This window comes from Solea solea, chromosome 7 (assembly GCF_958295425.1).
Source record: "Solea solea chromosome 7, fSolSol10.1, whole genome shotgun sequence".
NCBI lineage: Eukaryota > Metazoa > Chordata > Actinopteri > Pleuronectiformes > Soleidae > Solea > Solea solea.
Window position 1 is genome coordinate 22474318 of NC_081140.1, and position 24203 is coordinate 22498520.

At 41.3% G+C, this 24203-nt stretch overlaps 1 protein-coding gene across 2 annotated transcripts in view; it reads left to right on the forward strand.

Moving 5' to 3' along the window:
• Nucleotides 1–24203, forward strand: part of zmp:0000001236 (mastermind-like protein 2) — a 42018-nt gene that overhangs the window by 8210 nt on the left and 9605 nt on the right. The gene's annotated exons all lie outside the window — the stretch shown is intronic.

The following is a 24203-nucleotide window of genomic DNA, read 5'->3' on the forward strand; positions in this document are numbered from 1 at the left end:
CCCCCTCCATAGGTGGCGCTGTATAAGCTAGTGAGTGTTGAATCAGCTTCCTGTTGACACCGTGTGGTGCATACGTAGAACATCAAGTCCGACTCCAGTCCAACTGAGTGTATAAACACATTATCCAGATATTTTAGTCCGACTAAGACTAGCTCGATTTTATTAGGACTAATCTTTTAACATGACGTTAAGAAAACTGAATTATTGTCTTAGTCTGACTAACATCAGACTTTTAACACACAGTGACTGACTTACAACGATCTGTTGAACTGGATTGATTGGATTACATTTACACACTCAGATGCTACGGAAGAAACACTTGACTGTCCCTTTTATATGCTTTATGTAAAATATATTCTGATCGGATGATTCATTTAATATTGATTAGGTGAAGGGAGGTAAAAAAAAAATCGAGAACAATATCTCTCTAAAAAAAAAAGATGAGACTCAGCAAATGTGATGTCATGCAGCAGCAGTGTGTTGGAAATAGAGCTCTAAATCTGGGACATCTCCGTACCTGGCAAGATTTGCTGCCTTCTGATATGAGCACACTTACTCTCTTCTTTTCTTTGCTTTTCTTTTCTGGACTAATATAAATGAGTCCAGAAAAGAAAACACACACACAAAATGAGAATGCAAACAAAATATGTCAGAGGGATGATGCAGTCACCAGAAGCCTAGCAGGTACAGTATGTATGTCAAATCAAAGGCATTCATGGCTCATCTGTTCTACATGCATCTCTAGTAGTGGTGTTTTAAGTCTCTTTTGCATTTCAACACATCCATCCATCCCTCCACCTGTCTCTCTCGCTCTCTAGTTCTCTATATACACACACACACAAGCGTGCACAACCCGCCCTGCTGCACATGCCTCATGTTTTATTCAGAAGCCTATGGAAAGGGAAGGCTGTATCTGTCTTTGAACAATGCTGCCAAAATCATGTAGCAGACCTGTCTCTTCCTCAGTCTTCAAGGGATAATAAAATATAAGTGGCTTCATGCTCAGAGGAACACAGGCTTCTGATGGTCCAGCTGGGCCAGGCCTGCTCTGCTCCTGTATAACCTATATAACACCATGTGTGGTCTTTAGGGTGAATTTAACCTGTAGTTGCACTGGAAGCATATCTGGCTGTGGTCCGCGGTGTTTAACAGAGGCTTACAAGGTTACAACTTTACCTTCAGACACCTACAACGTAGGAAGTACATGTTCATCATCCACCGTCTCCCTCTGTGCTGCTGTTGCAGGCTTTGTTGTTTGTATGCTGCTAATTTATATTCAGCGCAATGATGAATACTAGGTCATGTATATCAGTTTGGCATTGTTTACTCTCCCATGATACACAAAACAAGTGCGATTGAACGTGTGTTGTTGTGAAACAAATATGGCAGGTCTTCTTTTCCCCCAAATTAATGATGCCGTTCGCTAATAAGAATAAATACGGGGTCTGAAAATGTGCGATAAGAGTTTTCAGCTTAGTCTCACATTTTGCTGTTGTTGAGTTTGCTGCGTGAATGTTTGGGCTGGGGTTTGAGAAATCAATTATCTGATTAAACTCATTTTCAATTCATAGAATCACAAGATTGATCTGGTAATATATGCCCAGTTATGATGGTGAACTTGAAAACATGGCAGGACCACAAATCATCTGAAAGCACCGCCCCAATCCAAAGGCAGATGTCTGGGCTCCTGTTGGGTATAAAACCTACAGTATGAGGTAGAGTTGGACAAAAGCTTTTAGTTCTCTAAATCTGCTTTCAAAGATGCACTGCAGTCTGCACCGCTCTGTCCAGAGGGACTTTATGTGAGACTGCCAATGACCACAAAAGTCTCTGCGGTCATTTTCCAGAACTTCTGCTGCTTGCTCCTCAACCATCTCTCTGGATGTTGTCCACATGAGGAAAAGCTCAGGATTATTTTGTCTGAAAATAGCTTCGAAACATGTTTCATGTCCCAAAACTACTATTTTAAGTAAACCGATAATGATGTGATTAATACCTCAAATACAATCTGAACAATCACCTCCAAAGCCGGTGCACAATTGTTTAAATATCCTCGTCGAGCCTCCAAATGCAAATTAGAGTCTGCAAGATGCACTGCCGTGAATATGCGTGGATACTTGTTTCATGTTTGAATGAATATGAATTACCCCGTGAGTCAGTGTTCCATCCAACTGAACATCTCACTTGGTTGAAATACCTCCATTCCCAAGGGTTTCAGATTAGAGTTTCCCCCACTGTATTCCTTTGTTGTTGATTTGTGCTTTCAGCAATGTTTCCTGTTGTCGCCACCACTTTGTTTGAATTTTTCCAAGCACTGCGTTGGACCCAGAGACACGCGCAGCGTCAAGTGAGCCAATGCATTCAGTGGGGAATTTCTAGAAGGACTGATAAATTAGTGCTTATTGTCACTGTGAAATCCAACCATCAAGGAAAAACGTCAGGATGTCAGATGTTTAAATATACTGTGTAAGTGAGCGAAGGAAAAGGCCTGAGCTTTTGTGCAGCTACATTTTCAGAGGGGCCTTGTAGAGGCCTGATGCGATTCCCTCTCTAGTCTGAGCTCTTTGAGGTTTGTCAGGTTTTTCCTGCTTGACTTAATTGAAGAGAGAGCAGGATTGTGTGTGTGTGAGGAAAAAGACGAGAGGAGGAGGAGGAGGAAGAGGGGAGGAGGGGTTAAAGCCTTGGAGTGTCTTTCCACAAGTGCTTTGCTACCCAGTGCTGAAACTGGAACCCTGTGGGAAGAAGCGTGTTCAGGTGTATGTTATGCCGAGTGTGTGGAAGGTAAAATTCCGGCAACAAACCGCATGTGCAGCAGGACAAACGCAGCACTTTGCTACCTTGATTTTGAAGGCACAATACCCAGTAAATAGACCGTGGCTATTGATAATGATGTGTGTTTGGCTTTGGTGGCAACTGTGAAGGTTTAGTTTAAGAGCCGAGACACAGAAGGAGCCGTGTGTTTGGACACACAGTCACTTATCTGTAACCGTTCTCACACTTATCTGAGAATCAGCCACCTGATATGTCAGAGTTTCCTGGACTTGTGTTGCTGATGTAAACAGATCTGATCATCACGGTTGCCTCTGGAGAACTGGGTGTGGATGTCCACCGACAGTATGTGCTCCTGTGTTCACACAGTGTTTCTGTCCTCACCTCGTTGAAATTCTTTACCCTACCCTTTAGTCGGGGGTTTACAGGTTCATAACAATATCCATGTATCAAACAAAGCCATTCAAACCGCAGTTTTAATCAGCCGTGTCACTCCTCTGCCCAGGAACAATTGGGTTCAGAGCAAAGCAGTTTTATTTGCAAGACTTCAAACAGCCCGTTTCTCCCAAGGGTCATTACCCCACTCAGGAAATGAGAGAGTGGGCTCCTGATGTCACTGGCAAACCCCTAACACAGAGTGCTGGGTTAAACTGGGAGAGGGGGGTATGTTAGATCAGAGTTCAGACATGTTTACATTACAACTCAGGATATTTCTCAGAGCCCGGCCAAGCTGCCGAAGTTCCCAGGCTCCAGAGTTGCGGAGTGCTGAAAAGAGGCACAAGCATTCACTTTTTCTCCTCTTTTCTCCTCTCCCTCCAGCTCCTGTGTGTGCTCCGGGGTCTAAGTCACAGTTCAACTCCATTTGCATTGCACTAATGTTCTGTTCTTTGCCACGGTTGTTCTCCGCGGCAATATAATAGACGTGAAAATGTACGAAAGGTGAAAGTCACAAACCCACTGGATACTGACGACGTTTGCGAGTTTGAAACGTTGCTGATGTTGTTTTAGGAATTAATGTCAAGAGCTAATAGAAAATTCAACACAAGTGTTCACTGTTTTCTGTCCTTGACATCTCCTTTCCTTTTGCCTTTAATATGCACATCCTTCGGTCTCAGGAGTAACAATAACAAGGTGAACGCTGTCCCACCATTAATACAAGTGTCTGAGGTGGAGTTAAACCAACATACTGAGGCAATATTGGTATTTTATATCATTTCAGTTTTGTCATTAAAGACAAATTAAAGACAAATAACCACAGCAAATACATATAGTTGAAAAATAACTGATCTTGGGGAGGGAACTTCATGGAATACTGATTTAAAATGGCCATCACGGGGCGACACCATTGGTTACAAGTCCGTTTGTGTGCAAGTCTGTGAGAAAATTAGACTTCATCTCACTTGATTTATAACACCAGCAAACATGTTGGATCCTGTATTTAATCGTACATTAATTCCAGCGCGGCGTAATTTAGATTTCATTTAGTGTAAGTCATTCATTTCAGGTCTTATTTAATACAACAAGGTGTCAATTTTGTGAAGTATGGTCCCATTTAGAGTAGGGATGGACATTTTCCACCCCCCGCGGTAATACAATTAAGAATACTCACATTAGCTATTTGACTTTTTAGAATCAATCATGTAATCGAATTGTTGAATATTCATGCCCGTCACTAATTAAGAGTAAAATAGATGGTAAAAAGCACTGCACATATTGTGTCATGGACACCGTGTGGATGACAGCTACTGTTGTCCAAGCAGTGTAGGGTTGCAGGTGTAAGTGGATGTACAGTGGATGACGTCAGATTCCAAGCCAACTTGGCACATGCCAAAATACTAAACTTTAGGCTTTTAAACTTGGGTTTTGCCACTTAGTGTAGCTTAAATTGTGGATAATCTGGCTAGGCTAATGTCTAGTTAGCTGTTTATCTGATTGCTAATGAAACTTGATCATGAAAGTTGTTTTAACTTGAAATATATCACAATTGTTCTAAAGTCAAAGGCAATTTATTCTATTCCACTCAGTAATCAGTGCAACATATTTTGGAACCATACTTGTAATTGTTGGTCGAGAACATGGCCAGAATTAAATGAAAGCAGCTAAATAATTCAAGCTGGCAGCCAATATTCAGGCTGTCATTCTTAGGTTTCAGTACTAAAATATAAGTATCGGTGCCATATCATCCTTCAAATTCCCAAACTGTCAAATCCTGATTCAGATGTTTCCAACTGCCAGATCACCGTGTGCCAAGCATCAGATACGGGTCTAGAGGAGGAACATAGATGGTCTTGTTTCTTGCCTTAGCTCTGCCAATATGGTTGAGGAGTGGCAGCTGGAATGTTTGTGTTAGTGCTCTGCTGTGGTGAGGTGTCACAGTGCTGAGCTATGCTCTGGCGCCTGCTCTCTCTCCACCTTGCCTAGAGGTACACAGACACTGCTGTTAGATCGACAGCTCACACGGTGAATTAAAAACCAGGGGAAGATCCCTGGTCTCTATCCTACCTTGTCCAATCATCAGCAATCTGCTTGTAACAGGAAGCAGGCTTAACAGTGGCAGAGGTTGCTGCATGGCCTGGTGGTTATTTGACACTAATTTCAGCTTGTACTGATTATGGCACACATTGTTAACTGGTGTGATGCTTCTGTCTTTGATCAGTGGAAGTTAATAATTCCATAAAGCCCTTTCAGTGTGATGTAAATCAAGTGATTTCTAGAGAGAACTAGACCCCAGCACCTCCTCTAGATCTGTTTACAGCCTTTGGAAACTCGCAGTCTTGCTTTTGTAGTACACTAAAGTTCATCAGAATCAAATTCCTTGCGCAGGTGATTCTAAAATTTCATCAAACAAACACAAATATTTTGCATCCTAAGCTGAATCTGATGTGTGCGTGACAAGTGAGAGGAATCTGTTTTCCCTTCCATGGAAGGATAACACGAAGAGCTAATGAGGGGGAACATGGAGTGTCAGACTGAACTCATGTCAGAGACAGTGACACTGTCTTCGTCGTTTGACGGATATGAGGATATATTTGCCTTCAAGTTCTTCATTGTCAGTCAAATTGTTTAGGTTTGGGTAACTGATGTGCGATTTGCATAACATTTATGGCAGCTCCTGAGGGGTGTTAGCGAACTCTTGTGTTATTATAGAAGGTGTTTTCTCATAAACTGTTTTTTTTTTTTTTTTTTTTCCCCTTTTAAGTTGAAAATGTATAAAGGATGTTGGAGCCATCTGGTAAAAACCAGATGGTAAATGTTGCTTCAAGAAGGTGAAAATGAGTCTTGCTGCAATTAAGTATGTGAATCACATAACTATGTTAGGACTAAACATTTTTTCACGCTACATGATTTTTAGCCCGGGTTTCCAGTCACCCAAAGCCTCCAATCATAGCTCAATCGGCAGTCGACAACTGCTACGTGTGAAGTCTACAAAACCGTAATAAGAGAAGGCTCCCCAAAGCATCACAGACTCGATTTTTAGCCTGCTGGAAATCTACTGGGAGTCACCAGGCCACCGGAGTCTGGGAAGTGGTGAAGGTGGAAGAGGGAGCAAGACAACATCAAAAAAAAACTTGTCAGAGATCACAGCCGGCATTGTGTTTTCATGACTAAATGTGGTTGCGGGGCTAGACATGCTCCTCCTGTTGGAAGATCAAGTATGTGTGAACCTCTACTGCCGGTCAGTCATCACACACGGTGACTGCAAGACTCTGGATCAGAAAACACTTAGTTGTGTCACATGAACTTCACAGCAGTCCCACGTCTGTGAAAACTGGGCTTTAGGCGGTAACATCTGTCTGGGCCTAAAAAAAAAATCTAGCCATAACCAGTCTGACGTGACACATATGCTATTTTTCTTTTCAGGGCTGTGTGGACATGGCCCTACATCGGATACATATCAGAAATATGGCCATAAGTGAAACATAAGTGAAATATCTGTACATACTGACTGGTACATACTAAGACGGCACAGAACTTCAGTCACTTCCACAGAAGCTCAGCTTCTCTCGGGGTCAGTGGGTGGGCAAGGACACTGGGCTTCTGCTTGATGATTGGAGGAACTGTCTAAAAGGTGGAACCAGTTTTTGATTGACAGCGTTGCAGACACATAACACGACAGCAGAGCCTTTTCTGCCTCAGTCCTCAGTCCGTAGACAAATAGCTGATTGTTGTGTAGCGATATATCCCATTTTTGTTCGTACATATACGCTGTGAATAAAAACACTATTATAGCATTTCAGTTTCACATAATTATCACGTGGGCCACATGGTTGATGTAGTTGTTAGCGCTCTTGCCTTTGACCTGGATTCGTGACCCGGTAGGAACAAGGGCCTTTCTGCATGGAGTTTGCATGTTCTCCCCATTTTTTCTACGGTTTTCTCCCACAGTCCAAAAACATGCAATATGGGGATTAGGTAAAGTGGATGCTCTAAATGAACCGTAGGTATGAACGTGAGAGTGAAAGGTTGCTTGTCTCTATGTGGCCCTGTGATGGACTGGCAAACTGTCCAGGGTGTACCCCGCCTATCACCCTATGTCAGCTGAGATTGGTAGAAAGTGGTAGAAGATGGATGGATAATTACTGCGTTTCCTTGTCTCCCTAGTTGTTTGTTTGCAGAATTTATGTAAGAATCTATGTATAAATAACTGGGCCTTAAATGAACTTCCCCCTGTTTTAAAGACCAGCAACTGCCACTAATATACTGTATAGGCTGAGCATTGTCTTCATCTACGTGCACCAGCAGGCCGGTCAGCACAGCCAAACAAAAATGGAAAATAGTGTTGTATGCACATGTGTGACAGTTAAGTTGCATTCACATCAAAGTCACATGCTTCCAGAATTGAACTATGCGGCTGTTTGTGTGAATGTAGCCGGAGAGATGAAAATACATCCCACAGTAATCCCACACTCAAAGTAGGGCTGGTTCCTGTAACAGAACTCCTTCAAATGTAATTATTTGGTCCAACATGTTCTTTTTAATTAAGGCACGTAAATGATCAGTAAACAAGTGAGGGCGCATTCTCCTGCCATCCTGTGCACAGAGAAACACGGCGATGCTGCATTCTTCTCATAGCTGTTAGTGAGAAAGTGGGGTTATAACGTGTGTGCATGCATGATAACAAGAAGGAGAAAGAGAGAGTGAAGAGAACATTCCTTTTTCACTCCCACTCTCCGCCACCACACCCCCTCTGCTACTCACTGCCACCCCACCCCCAGTTTCCTTCCTGTGCTTTTTTTAGAGTCTATTGGATGTTTTTTCCCACATCCGGCAACAAAGCCAGCCCTTTTATGCCATAACCTAACAGCATGGTGTTCTGTGGTTCAGCTACAGAAGTAGGTTGGTCAAATGTGATAAATTAATTGAGGCTCGTGCTTTCCTAATGTCATGTCCTCCTTTACTTCTCCCAAGTTGGTAGGAGTAACTCCTTCAAGAGTAGAAATAGTTGCGATCATACACTGTGTTCTCCGTAAACAACATCCTCTAACAGTGACTGTACATGGTGATATTGAGATTTACATTGTTTGTACACAGTATCTTGAACCAGCTCTGTACTGTAGGCCCTTTGGATTTAGTGTGAGTTTTTTATGATTTACATTCATTGTTACTGAAATGCGACAGGATACAGGCAACTTAAGATCTGCAGCTTGATGTCTGAATGTACTAAGTGAATTATATTTATAACTTCAGGTTTGTGTTTGAAGCACGGGGGCTTAGGGGATACAGCACAAGCTGTTCAGGTGAAAAAAGAGCGCATATGTAAATAACAGATGTAGTCTGGAAAGTGAAACTAATGCAAAGTGCCTGAAACCTGGATTCTTTTGAATGCCAAACAGGGGGGCAAGTTGTAATGAAGCCGACCTCATACTTAATTTCTAAAATAAAGAAATATTTTCCCATTTATGGCCCTTTTCCACTATACAGTTCCAGCACGGCACAGAACAGCACGGCTCGACTCTACTCGGTTTGGTATCGTTTGAAACTACCATGATGTCGTTTTATACGCGACACACACAAACTAGTGACTCGTAAAGTATTTTAATTAACAATATTTGTTCGCAGAGTCGTCCTGTATGACTGGAACACAGACATACACTGTTAAGTTTTGAGATTTTAGAAATTTCCTTGCTATATGTTGGAGATTAACACATGTTTTCAGGATTTTAGAACTGATCTACAGTTCGCCATTGTTCGGTTTGATTCTTGTGTCGGACGTCACAATCGTGACTCATGACACTCTGTGACCAATCAGTGGCCGACAGTCTGTCGATGTCACATTTGGACGCTTGGAACCTCGCCATATCAGTTACTAAAAGAGTACCTGGTACCACGTACTATACCGAGTAGAGTTGAGCCGTGCCGAGCCGTGCTGGAACTGTGTAGTGGAAAAGCGCCCACGAGTCAATAAGTTGATAAAGGAGGGTATACTTTAGGGTATGGCTATGGTGTGATTGACAGCAGGGCCATTCAAAACTATTATTTAAACTAACTATTATTAGTATCATAATATTAGTAAGTATTAATCTAATGATTCTACCCATAATTATTTGATTCATCTAGTTTATTATTATTTTCCCATGATGCATTTAATTTAACTCGGGCTGCAACTAGCACTTATTTTGGTAGTCAACTACTTATGCTAAAAAGACCAAAACAGAAAGCCGTGTTATTAAATTGAAGGCCATGTATTATTGTTTATTATTGATTTTGTTGATATCCTCCAACAGTGTTACAGACCAAGCCTGTCAGTTTACGGATGTATTAAGTGGGTCATTAACCTACAGATACACTGTATAAGGATATTTTTTTTTCAACTCAAGCATTGATTAAAATACTGACACTCCTGTTAATCTGTGTTTGTCCTCATCAACAGTCCAAGTTAATTAATGCCCTTGGTAAGAAGGATTCCAACCCCCCCCCCTCTTTGCTGCCGTGGCTGAGTTTGAGTCGCTAAGCTCATCTGTTTTGCCTGGAGTAGTAAAAGTGAGGGGGTAAAGAAAAAAGAGAAAAAAAAAAAAACAGCTGTCTAGCAAGTGAAGGGATGTCTTGCCAGTTGAGCTGTGAAATCCACACAAGCAAGCAGGATAATCTCCTCCACCCAGACTAAATATCATATTCTGGGATGGAAATGCAGATAGTTCCACATGTGTGCAGCTCTGACCCAACACTGTGTCATTTAATGTGACAGCGGCATAATGTAGTAGGTGATCTCCTGGAACTTGTCACATTTGCACCGCGGTTTGAATGACATTGACAGCTTTGGTTTGAATGACGTCTCTGCCTACAGCGCGCAGAGGTAACCTGCATTTTAAACTGAAACGTACCCTCGCTTCTGTTTTTGTTTTGTTATTGTGTCACAAACAAGATGAGGAATGACATTTGAAATGACCTACAGCCACTTTTACTGTACACATTTCCTCAGCCTAGCCGGGGGAACATTTTGAAACTGTGAAAAGTGAGGGATTGATTAACTTCTCTTGTTATTAATGTTGTTATGATCTAGTGGTCTACGTGAAATTTGACGGCCTCTGTCTGCTTTGGTGGTTGTTGTTCCCCCTCTGCTCATTCTGGTGGAGTCAGCAGAGGGAGCCTGGCCAGACTCTGCACTCTGCACACTCCTCTTTAACAGATGCTGTGACAACAGCTGCATCGGCGTGAGTTTTCTTTGCTGCATTTTTACGGCTCACACTGTCCGTTCAAATGTGTAATAATCAGGCATGCATTGATACAAGGCACTTGAGAGCATGAGTATTTTAAAGGAGGGCCCCAGGCAAAAGCTGGTTTACTGTCAAATTACTTGTCGAACTCATTAGGCTGAAAACGGACTAATTTTTCTGCTGCTACAAATTTGGGCTGCATTTAATCAATTGGTAATGGACTGCTGAATTATTGATGAACAGTTCTTTTTTAAATAAAGTTATCTTACCCCGACTTCTTAAATGGAAATGTTTTCTGGCTTATTTGCTTCTCCACGAACATTACAGGAAACATATGTGACACGACAAGACATTATCATATTACATTATGGGCGACACATGTATTTTTCACCACTTTTCTGACACTTCATTGACCAAACAACTAATTCAGTAATTGAGAGAAAGGAAAATAGATTAATTGATGATGAAGATAATGATTATTTACTGTGCACTCACTGTTCCCAGGGCTCCCCTCTCTGCTTGGGGCCCCCAGGCAGTTGTGTGCTATGGCGAACTTGTTGCGCGGCCTCTGCTTGGCAGTTTACTCGTTTGCTCTCAGTGTAACTTGGTTAAAGTTTTTAGCGGTTGGATCGTGTTTTCCACACCAGATGGTCCTGGCCCTGCGATGGACTGGTGAGCTGTCTCAGGTGTAAAATAATGAAGTGAGAGTTTGGCAGTTGTTAGGATTAGTCCGTGAACTTTAAACCACTGACAAAATGTTCACCGTCAGGAACAGTTTGTCTCTTTACAAGCAGCAGAGTATGTTTACTTGACCAAATGCCACTCTAGGTAAAGAAGGACCTTTTTCTTTTTTTTTTTCTACTGCTGTGATTTATTTTGGGATGAGATCGGATGCTTGGGAGATCTTTTGTCTCCCAACTCTCTTGATGAGAAAAAAAAAAGTCTGGAAGAACAACGGTTGCTTTGTGTTTCCCTTAACTTTGAATGACTGTCAATGATCACGTTATGGGAAAGTAGTTTTTTTCCACTTGGACGGATTACCTGGGAGCTCTCTCTCGCTCTCTCTCACCAGCTGCAACATGTAAAAAGACCTAAAGCGTTTGGTTCACAGGACCCACTTACACACACAGACACACACAAGAGCTGCCAACGTGCACAAACTTGCTCAGCGACACATGCTCTGCTACAACCTTGAACTCTCCCTGCCACTGTGAAAGCCACCACTCGCCCCGGACAGTTGTGAGCTCAGCCTCGATTTTAAAAAAGCTATGCGTTTGCCTCCAGTTGAAATGGATGCAGCGCGACAGAGCAGTGTCCTGCCGCTAAAAGGAAGTGACAAGGAAAGCAGACTAAAAACTTTATGAAGTCAAAGTGGCTAAGGTGTTCACTCAGTGTTGCCTCCCAACACGTTCAGTTAAAACAACAAACAGTCAACATTCATTTGAAGTTATGTCTCTGCTTCGATGACAGGTTTGTTGGCAGAAATTGAATAAACTATGTTCGTCTAAGTGTATAACTGCTTTTTAATTAAAATTGATTTGCTTTTGCTGGAATCAGTTCAAGCATTTTGTATGTACTTAAAGGAATACTTCACCGATTTGCATTTAGCTATGTATTACCAGAATAGGGGTAGTATTTTTGAAAAATTGTGCCTTCCAACCTCCGTTTCCCCTGAGTCGAGAAATATCTTCATTCCTTTTTTGTTACGTTCCCACCAGTGACACTTGGTCCGAGCCTTGAAAGTACAATGCTAATTTCGCACCTTTTACAGACAAATCAGCAGCTTTGAAGCACAAGCTTAATAGGCAATAGGAAAAAAAATTAAAGTCCTAGGAGTCGATGTGCAGTTCACACCCGAGGACTCTTACAATCTTTGTAAATTTGTAGTGCAAGACTGGTTGATGATCTTTCACTCGGAGGAGCTCCAGACGAGGATGTCGAGTCTCCAAAGCGTGGTATAATACATACAAGAAGTAGGAGCAGTTCTCTGACACCGTGCTTCTCAAACTATGGTACCACCAGTGGTGCGCAAGCTTCCTCTGGTAGTACTTGGAGGAAAATCAGAAATACTGTTCTACTGTATATACCAGGGTATGTGATCGCAGTGGAGGTGAGGAATTTTGACCAGAGTTTGTGGAAAATTAAACAAATAACAAAAAAAAAAAAAACCTCAAACCTCCATTTTAATCTAATCCCACTTTTCCAAGTGTATGTGAGGAAGAAGAGGATGGTGAAATTATCTTATTGTGAATAAATATGTCTGTTGCTGACCTTTCTCAGCCTATTTACACCACTGTATTTTAACGTTGGTTGATAATGGTGGTGTGACTTCGAGAAGCTCAATGTTTTCTCAGGTGGTATAAAAAGTTCTAACACCTTCGCCCCATTTAAGTCTCTGATTGACTGGAGTTGATACATCAGTGAGTGCAGATTGAGCACCAGTAAGGACTTTCTTACACTTTCTTCACCACCTGGTCTGGTCATTGTCTGCCTCTGACATTTGGTTCTTGTTTGTTAAACAACATTGTTCAAGGTTGTGAGTCTAAATTTACTTTCAACAAAACAATGAGATATTACTAAAGTGCTTTCACGTGATGATAATCAGATTCAATGTAAAAAAATGAATAGCGCTTGAAGAGGAAAATAAATTCTGAACAGCAAGAAGCTTGCCGTTTTCTTTGGCTGTTTTTATTGTTTTTAATATAATTATCATGCTCCTCCGGGTTGTAAAAGTGAATATAATACATGCAGTTATAACTGCGAGCAGGATTTAACTCCTACCAACATTTTGGGACCCGTGCAGTGTGCAAATTGGGCATTGTAGCTATTAATTTAGCTCTCTGTTTGTTTCCTGTTTTCAACAATGTAAACGCCTCTGGTTTTTTTCGGAACACAGTTATCCGCCGCCAAAGGCAAAGAGTTCAGCACTGACCCAAAATGTTTGTTTTTAATGGATGGTGATATCCAACTCATATAGAAGATATATCAGTTTCATGTGGTGTTTTGTTTTTGTCCTTGTGGGAAATGTCAGGTTGATGATGAATTTCTTTTTTTTAGAGGTCACATATTTTCTGCACTGTTATGAGCCCCCAAGCCCCCCCCACCCCCCACAACCCCCACACACACACTTCCTTGGTTGGAGTCAGTGAGAGCTCTGCAGGGTTTTTTTTTGTGTCGGCCTCTGCTACCACTGGTCCACACAGACCTTATTTGGAATGTCAGAACTGATCGGAGTGGGAGTAAAGCTTCCCACTCACATTTGTCTTGTTTTTTTTTTTTTATCGTGTTACTTTCTCGCTGCAGCAGTCCCTGTGCAGCCAAGGATTGTTTCAGAGGATGAGTGCAGATTAGGGGGACGGCTCGCCCCTTCCTAATGCACGTGTGCATTTGTGTGTCATTTTAAGCAAAAGCAGGAGAGGGAGATGACAAAACTCAACAAGTGTGCTGTTCTCAACTAGTGGATTTTCCCCAGCCTTTTTTCTACCGACGTGGTTTAAAACACTAAATGTGTTTCCCTTCTCTAAAAGCATGAGGCTTATCAAGCCCTGGCTGAGTGTGGCAGCATTAGCACAGCATTAACCACTCAGCCCAGGTTTCCCATGGGATATAAAATGGATCCATGTTTCAGTGGGAAATCACTGCAGAGACACTGCTGATGAGTACTTTGCTGCAGTCGCATCAGATATTGACAAATATTGTTTCCTGAATTAGAACCACAGTCACTGCTCTCGTCAAGGAATGTATAATCTGAATATATCTTAATAGGTCTTTACTCATGAAAATGTACTGTAATCTAAAAAAAAAAAAAAATGCTACTCGGATAGAAGTAAACATTGTTTGTTTTTAAAAGACTAAGGATGTAGGAAAGGAATCTTTGTTTTTAAAAGACTAAGGATGTAGGAAAGGAATCGGAAACACTGTCACGAAAGTAATGATGTATGCTGTAACTACTGAATTAAAAGCTGCCAGGTATGTAGTATATTTTTTTTCAATAAAAAGTGCACTTAAAGCAACCAATAAATCCTGGTCAGGCACTTTCCAGCCTGTGCATACAACTAATAAATACAAGTGCAGGGACACCCGCTGACTTTATGTAGCAATATTAAATTACATAAATCAAAAACGGACACTTCTTGTTGAATTAATTACAGAATAAAGAAGCAGAAACTCTACAGCATGTACAAACAACAAACGCAGACAAAAAAAATTATATGTTGCTAGGCAATGCCAGACATAATAATCTCCTCTGGACAGTGATGAGTCATGTTTTGCACATACCTGTGTGAACGCCACTGTTATGAGTCTTGTTGACAATAAAATTCTCTGCTTATTGCAGTCACTTGTTACTAGTCTGCTCCAGTCTCACTCAGCTATGCAGGGTTTTGACACCGAGTTGAATGAGCTCTGCAGCCACAGCAGGGATTATGCTTCATCAATATTTTAGCATTTAGCATTTAGCCAGACTAAGCACGCAACTGTTGGCAACACTCAATATGTTTACATGCACAGCTTAATCGAGCTAATGCCGTAGTTAAACTAAGACAGAATTGTACAACTTGCCCGGTACGAGTGTATGTGGAGGAGAAAACCGATTTATTGGCGGTTTACGTCTGGCTCTGGTGCTGTATCTCTCTATAGGCTTGCTGTGAACATTGAATGGTGAGATGGCTCGTGCTGTGGTTCTGTATGTTTCGTACCTGCTATGTTAAACGTGATACAAAATATAGCGAGCATGGCTCTTGTGGTTGCTGTATGGTACGAAGAAAGACGCCGCCACAGTTTTTACGTCGTCTTCTTCTACCCCCAGAGTTGGTGGCTGTTCAGCATTTGTTCACTTCAGATTTGGCTTAAAAAGAACCCAGAACACTGCACCCATTTTTTTTTTTTTTTTTTTAAATATGGTGAGTGACCTCATTTTTACTGCATTGTCACCATCAACAAACCTCCTCAATGTAGTCACCAGATGGTTACTGGGTGGTGGTGGTGGTGTGGGGTTCTGCTTTGACTCCTTTCACTTGGTTATGGTTAACCGTAACTTCATCTTGTGTTTTTACCCTGTCATGATGTTGAGTAAGATAAATACTTAAGGGTAAATTGCAAGTACACACGCTCATCAATAGTTGTCCTGAATAACTGACTGGATTAGGATGCAGCACAGATGCTAGTGAAGTTAGGTTTTCTTTGTAGTAGCCAGAGACATGACTGGAAGGACTGTGTTATTTCAACTCAGCAGTGGCACTGTTGGCGCTCACCGTGCTGCAGCTGCATGCTGAAGAGCAGCCAGATGTTTGAGATGGTGAAATGAGCCTAGCGAGCAGGAAACGGCTCTGCATGCCATAGGAATCGTCTTTGAAAACAGGAAGGGAACTTGTTCCCTGCTTATGGGCCTTTTCCTGTGGCATTACCGGAGGCAGGCCTCATATTTGACAGTTGCTGGGAAAAAGGTGCTTGTAGTTGTGTGGCAATGGCCTTTTAAGGTAACAAACATGCTTGTAGATTTTTTAAGACATGTTTAACAAGGGATTTGTTTGTTTTAAAAGGAGCTAAAAACATCATCTGTCTTGTGGCCTCGTATCTGCCTCAGCACTTCATTCTTCTGTAATGTGATAGTCAAACAACAACAACTCAATCCATGCTATCTTGTGTTACTGATATGTAATGATCTCTATGTAGCTCCCGGCTGCCTAAATACCAAGGTTGCACTGCTGTTCTGTCTATTTTACTTTATTCAATGTACAGTATTTCAGTAATCCTTAAAGCACAGCCAGGACCTTTCACCAGAGATTTTGCTTCTGATCTTTCCCTGCTCGCAGTGACCTCTGCTGTCTGCAAGAACTGTTAATTTCTTTATTCATAACACTTTCTTGTGAAGAAGCCCTTAAAATGTATGATTCATGTTAACCCTCCCACACCCTGAAGCAGTTTCCCAGAGTGAAAATTGTTTCTCACCTCCTGCCTCGCTTAAGTACATACACCAGTCTGTAGAAACATGTCATCATGGTGAATATATCATGTCCTGCCATTTTTGGTTCTCAGAAAGTTGCACTTATGATGTGGATTGGAATTGCGGGAGCATATAGAGACTTTCCAGAACTTAAAAGTGTTGGAGCAACAAGTATTTGAGCTCATGTTACCACTAAATGAAACCTTGTAAAGTACAAGAACAAGTTGTCGGCAACAAGCGAACCCTGTGTGGTTATCTTTGTCTAGTTCTGGGCTTGTTCAAGTATTGGTGGGATTGCTCGTAAAAATAGTGGATTGTTTTGGGATGAGCACAGACAGAAGCACATGCTTCTTCTGTGACAGATGGCCCATGGCAATCTCTGAAACACTCTTCCCATATTGACACTTTTATTGTCTGCCTCTGTTTTAGACTTTATTCCTTTTTTTGGTTTCTTTGTAGCATAGACAGTTGTTACCAACACTGGAAAAGCAAATTTACAGTACAGTAAATTAGTATTACAGCTTATAGGAGCACCTTCTCTGTGTCTAAACTACACTGCGATTGGTCAAATCCTCCAATTGCAGGTCATATTTCGAAACAAACAGCGTCTAGTGGAAATTCACATTTAATTGTCTCTCAAATGACTTGATTCACATTATGCTGAGAGGCCATTGTGTAATTATGAATCAATAATGTCAAACATTGTTTGCCTACGCCAGCTTTAAACGATCTCCCTGCACATCGTCTTCCTCTCGTATGTCACGACTAAGTGCAAACAAAGATGGCAGTTGTCATTAGCAGAAACAATGATATGATCGATGGCTGCAGCACGCAGCTTTTTTCAGTCTGATACAGTTCTGATACAGTGAATCCAAACACATCCTGTAATTTCTACCGTTAAATCATTTATGGTCGGGATCCCTTTGACTCTGAAAGCCTCAGTGGTGCGTGCTGTGCGGGATGAGCTCCTGAGTCCAGGGAGCCCTCAGTCCTTTCTCAGCAAATGTCTCTGTGGTTAAGAATGACATGTGGATGAGAGGCGACAGCAGTGTCGGGAGCTCTGTGAGCCACATGGCCATGGGTGATGTGAAGTGACAGCTTGTCACTGCGATGTTGGTGACCTGTGGTACGTCTGCAGTGGCGTGGACTAGCTGGTTCTGTGGTGAGGCCCCGAACAGAGTATGCCCACCCCCTCACAGACATGCGCTCACACCACCACATTGTAGTTCCCGGTATCACTTTGCTGTTGTTTTGCTGTCCCTGAAATGTGAGACCACAGCTTTGTTCCTCACATGAGAATACACTCGATAAACAGATATTATTAAAACTTGGCCGAGGTAAGAACACTTGCTCTCTATACGACATACTCTAAATAAAAATGTGCTTGACCAGTGAGTCAGGCTTTCCAAGAGCAGCTCCGCATGCATTGTCACCATTAATTAAGGTCTTTCTTCATTGTAATAGCTGTGCAGTGACCGGTGAATGCAGCGATATCAGCATTGCTTGTTACTTTTTTTTAAGGGGCCCCCTGCATATTTTCTTATGGGGTTGGAGCAGCTTTCTGCAGCCTTGGGGATATCATGTTAAGCTCGTCTGTTTGATTCTGAAGAGAGGGCATGTCAAAGCAGAGGCGGATTGTAATACTGGCTTCTAATCTGTGTATTTGGATAATGGAGAGCTGATATTTGAATGCTAATTCCTTCAAAAGGATTGCTTTGTGTGTGTGCAAGCTGTGTTTTGTTAAAATAGCAAGTTTCTCCATGGAATATTGGAGCTGAGCTACAGTAACTGTTAAAAAAAATCTGCCTTCAGTAAATACAATGGCTGATTTCTCTTCAAAGGAGCTCTTATCATCTCATCCCATTTCCCAGAGGCTGCCACAAAGCTGCCTCTCTTTTCTCCTTTTTTTTTCCCTGCTGCTGCTGCTGCTGCTTCTCCTGCTCATCCTTCTCTCTTGCCTGCTCTCTGGAGGGCAGCCTCAATCTAATACAACTGTGTCAGGAAGTATGGGGATGCAAAGTGCTGATGAGCCAAAAGTAGCCCACCTCTGCAGTGTGCTGCTTTGTCCCAACACGCGCTAGCCTGATTAGGAAAGTACACTATGATCCTGTGCTCACATCACTGTGCTACCTTATGGCACAGGCGTTCCCTTTTTTCTTCTATTTAGAGTGAAAAGAATTATATTTGACTATTTATAAAAACTAATCAACCTACTGATGTTTTTATTAACTTAGCCACTCATTTATCTATTAAACATACTTAGAAATTTGTTTTAGTTTAAAACACCAGTGAGGAACCTCTATTGACCCCTGTGGAATTCTGGGTAATTACCAAAACTGTCCACAGTCTTTTGGACCCTGTGTTGTATGACCTGTATTTCTATTCCCCACCCGCATTCACATAACATAACATAACATAACGTGACTTGTACTGACTGCATCCAGAAAACTCATTTGGAGCTGCATAGTGAGAGGAACAGCAGCAGCTGTGATTGGCAGGCACATAGTTAGGCAGTTTTAGGAGTGCTTGATTGCTGTCGGTGGAGCACATATTTTGAATATCGTACGATTACGTTTGCACAAAGGCAAAAACATTTAAAAAGATTTGTTTTCAGCTGCTGTATGATCTCTGTCTTTACTTGCGCTGTGTGCTTCCTCCCGTCGCCTGCTCAGTCCTAAAAACAAAAAACTTCCACATGAGGAACACAGAGAGTTTGCCAATTCATTGTAGGTAACTTACAAACTACAGCTTTAAGTCACGCCCATGTTCCTTCTAAAACACTTCAAATGTTGGTGTGGTTGTTTTTTTAATATTCTGTAAATATGTAACTACCCCAGTGAACCCAGCAGGACAATGAACACAATAAAATGTGTCAATATTAGTCGAGAGATCTGCACTGTGTCATGTAGTATGTGTGTGTGTGGTGTGAGGATCTCCAGACAGAAAGCCTCAATACCGAAACACTTTTTTTAATAAACTGGAGACGAGATACGTCATTAGCTATTTTTCTAGTGATCTTGCCAAATATAGCTTTAAAGATAAACACTGTAAATATCAGTTCGATTTGAAGGTAAACTGTTGCATTACACTGGGAAGCATAGCTATTGATAATGTGAGTCCTAATAAACAATAAACTCAAACCAGAAATGCCTGCCAGACTGTGGTAATCACATCTCCCTGCCTTCGGTTGCATCGATTTGTAATTATCCTGGATCTTTTTTTTGTGCCATAGTACAGTATCAAACACCCATTGTGCACAGCTTGCTGTTGTGTTAAATTTGCTAAACAAAAGTAAAAAAAAATAATTCAAAGTGAAAGCAGTTTACGTCAAAGACACAACAGCGGCTGACAGCCCTCCCATGACCTGATTTGAGTGAAAGTATAAATTGTCTTGTAAATGTGGGCTCTGTATTGCAGCAGCCCCAGCTTCCCTACTACCTTCAGTTAAATTATTAAAATGTTAAGTTACGCGTGATGTTTGATTCAATTTCTCTGCGTCTGCAGAGGGATAATGACTCACAGCTTTAGAGAGCGAGTGGAAACCCTGTAATTAAACTGAGCCCTCCACTTTTTTAGCCTACTTTCTGCAGGCAGATATCTGAATTTTGTATGACAGCTGATCACTGGCACCGCTCTGAGGGCTCTTGTTTCTTATCTGGCAATAAACGAGCTGAAATCCCCTCGTGTAACAGTACACAACCTGCAGAACCACAAAAATATTATGTCTCCCTAGAAACACAATAGTCGTATTTATTTCTTTATTTTTGGGGCTGTTTCTTTTCCAAGTCAAACGCCGAGAGGAAGGTTTCTAACTCTAGCAGGAGCGGATTGCAACATGTTTCAGGACTCTGGTGAATAGATTATAAGCTGACGAGCACTTTCATACTCAAACGCACGCACAGAGACAGAACCTTTCGAACACTTTCAAACCAATACCCTTGAAGCGTGCTCTCTGGGGCTTTGCCACTGGTCAGACAGATGGTACCAGGAGGCCTGCTGTTGTGTCCCTGTTACGACGCACCCGGAGCCCCATCCACAGTGCTCAGCATCACCTCGCCGCGCAGCATGACACACCATCTACCAGCCTCACAGCTCCCAGGAACAGATAGCCTCTGCTCGACATGGCCGTGGTTAGCTTTCTCACTGCCACAGTTGATTTATTAGCTGTACGTCAGTGCCAATCGGTTTTTTTTACACACTTTGAAAAGAGAAAGCGTAATTGAAATAGCACTTAAGTAGCAGGAGTAGACTGCTGGTTTGCAAAAAGTCTTTGGGGAAGTGAGCATGATTCTCACTTGATTTAAAACATAATTTTTCGCCATATAACTCAAAAAGTGAGACAACAATACAATCATTTCAAAACTTTTCCCACCTATGCTGTGCAATTGAAAATTGTGGAATCTGTAAAATAATAAGCTGTGTATGAAAATAAATGATAAAACATGGCACATATGAGTGGACGCTGAGGGAATAACAGCCGCAAATCTCAAGGCTTCAAACTTCACCATTAGTGCACTGAATGCAACGTTGAGAGGTTTAATTTAAAAATAAAATCTGTTCTGGATTTAGTGGTTAAAGGTAAAGTACAGTTACATGTCCCCATGTTGACCATGTTGAGGCATCATTTTATCTCAAGAGGAATTCATTCAAATATGGCACAAATGTTGCACTTGGAATCAAGGATAAAAACAATTAGACTTTGTGGTCATAGATCAAGGTCACTGTGATATTAGACAAAAAAAAATGTTTGTCTTGTGAAAGCAGAGATTCATGAAGGAATTCTTTCAAATTTCCAAATTCACTTGAATGAATGAAATGATTCAGGTGAACTTGGACAAAATGGGACACATTTTATGCCCTTAAACGTCACATTTATTCAACATGCCCATAATATGAGTCTTAGTTGTTAGTCGAGTGAGGAAAACTACCACTGAGGTGGTATTTCTCACTTGTTTAGAAGTTTTGTTTAAGTTAAGATGTAGAATGTTGTAACTTTTAGTGAAACAAAGTATTTTGTTTGCCTTGGTTTTAATACATTTACTCCACAAAACCAAGTCCTTTGCAAACCAAGAAAGCACAGTTGTGCTTGCATCTCCATATATACATATATATATACATATAAAACACATAGTGTATGTTTGAGTTTCATACAGGAGGAGTCACTTTCAAAGCGATTCAGAGCTTCTAAGCTCATTAAATGTTAATCAAAAAATCTATTTTAAGATCACTTGGAGATCTGTCATGGGGATTTCAGGCCAACCAAGAGGCCACTCTTGAGTGAATATAGTGAATTTTTATTTGTTAAAATGTTTTTGTACCAGTAAGTGTGTCTGAAGATAGGTTATTTTTTATTTATTTGAACTAAAATGACGGTAATATGCAGATGCACATGTCATCTGACCTTGGCAAATACCCGCTGCCACAAGATGTCTTCAAGGAACTGCCACTGCTCCGAATTCTGAACTGAGAATTACCCTTGACCACGGCCCGTTTTTAAAGGCAGTAATGAGACAACCCTGCCTTACAATGGCTTTTTGCAACCCATCCGCTCTCCTTTCCATTATTCATGATGTGTTTTCTCAGACAGTGCCTTGAACCATGAGGAGCTCTCCTGTCTGCCTTCTCCAGAAACAGCCCTCTGGAGCTACTGTAGACAGAGGGGGGAGAAAAAGTGTGCGAGCACTGCTCACACTGGACAGCCTGTGTTGGTCAGTTTGTGGAGAAATACAACGTTCAATAGTCTCTGGATCTCCGCGAGGATGGCATAAAGGAGCCAGTGAATGAGACGGAGAGTGCGTGGATGAACTTGTGCATGATTTCCAGGACTCTACGTGTCTCGTGTAACTTTCTGTTTTGGCATCATCCGACCAGACTGACATTACATCATCACACAAGATTTCCTCACTTCGTCTGTGAAGAAAGAAAGAAAAAGAGTAGAACTCTGCGAAATGTAATAAAGGTAATAGCTAAACGATTACCACATACGAAACTTCACATGTCAAAAAGTGACACGAATCATCGGCTAAATACATTTTTCTCTACCTGACAGTGAATATTGATTTCCCAGATGGGAGATTTGTGAAAGACAAATGTGTTTTGTGAAGCTTTGTTTAGCAGACCTTGTTTTTCTGAGATGTATTATGAATAATTTACAGTATTTAATGAACATGATCACACAAGTTTTATCTTCACGTAAGTTGGATTTGAATTAGTGGACTGTTACAGTGATTTGTTTGCCGGTGTCAGGGTTAGGCAGTTGTCTTCTGATTCAGGTCAGGCAAATGATTGAGTTTCACGTCTCATCTGTCCTGGTGAACGTCAATGACCCACAAACCTAAGTTGAATTGAATTCATATTTAGACAAAAAGAAACCTCCTTTGCTTGACTTTTGACATTTTAGGCTGAATGTGGTGGATTTCTCCCCCTCTGTCTTTGCTCAAGCTCATGTCCATTTCAGGCGCTGACTTTTGGATTTTCCAGTGTTGCTGAAACAAGCCACATGGTTACCTGGAAGTTAATCTGTCTACAGTACATGCAGACTTGGTTCTACACCACTTCACTTGAGGGTCATTATACTGACAGATCTGTGCTTTCTGCTCTTTATGAATCGTCGGCTATGACATGGACTGATTTATATAAAACTAAAGCCATAGAATCTAGTACTACACAAAATAAAATGTATTCACTTTAATGTCAGCTAAAGCTTGGGACAGTCATAGAGATGCAGTATGTAGCAGAAGCATCTGCAGAACTAAAACAGGCTAGAAAATGTAAACTGCAGGATTTACTTCAAACCCTCAGGATATGAATCATCTTAATGCAATGTGTGCCAGCATGTGCAAATGACTCAAATGTGTTCCCACAGTGGAATATGCAGCAATCAGGTTGGTGCACAATCACACTCATTTTTGTTTCCATGAAGGCACCAACAGTGAAAGATAGTCAGATAATGTGTCCTCTCGTGTTTGTACAGCAGCCTGCCTGAGATTGCTGTTACACAATAGTATGTTTTTCGGCTCACACGAGGAAGGATTATGTATATGTCTGAAAATACATATGTTGAAATAAATGAAAAAATAAAACTATTGCATTTGCTATGACAACATGAGGATGTTGTTTCTGTTACGGTTTTATGGGGTGTTTGGTTACAGTGAGTTGGCACACTGGTGATACAGTTGGTACAGCTACAGTGTGTGTGCACTATAAATGAAGACGTGGGGACAGGACAAAAGGAAGTCAGATATCTGCAGCAGCATGTTAAGCAGAATCTAAGCCACAAAGGAGAAACTCCACTATCTAAGGAAGCACAATGGATGAAAATATAATGTATGCAAATGAGGGGAAACATACAAAGGCCCTATTCTTCTCTCTGTGGTCTGTCGACTGTATCAGATTCCTAACTATCTTCTCAGCCCATCCACTGTGCTCAAACTGCATTATATAAAAAACAATGTTCTTATAAGTGCTGCAGCAGCTTTTCCTCCCTCATTGCTGCATTGCACTGCAAGGATTTTGACAAAAATGTATTTAAATACTCTTCTATCTTTAATCTGAATGTGTCTTACATGATAAATCTGGGCATTTGAGGCCTCATCACTGTTCTAAAATCAAAAGTTATTCTACTGAATTACAGAATGTCTGCTAATAAAACTAATCTTTCTGAATTTCACACGTTTGTCAAGTGCACTGCATCTATAGGCCTCGGAGCAAATTGTGAAATTGGATTAATTTACATGGCGACACTTTGAACTGCATTTAGAATTTCGTACGCCCACACTCAGAACTATCACCACGATATAAATGAGTTCACAGGGAAGCTTTGAATCAAGTGCAGT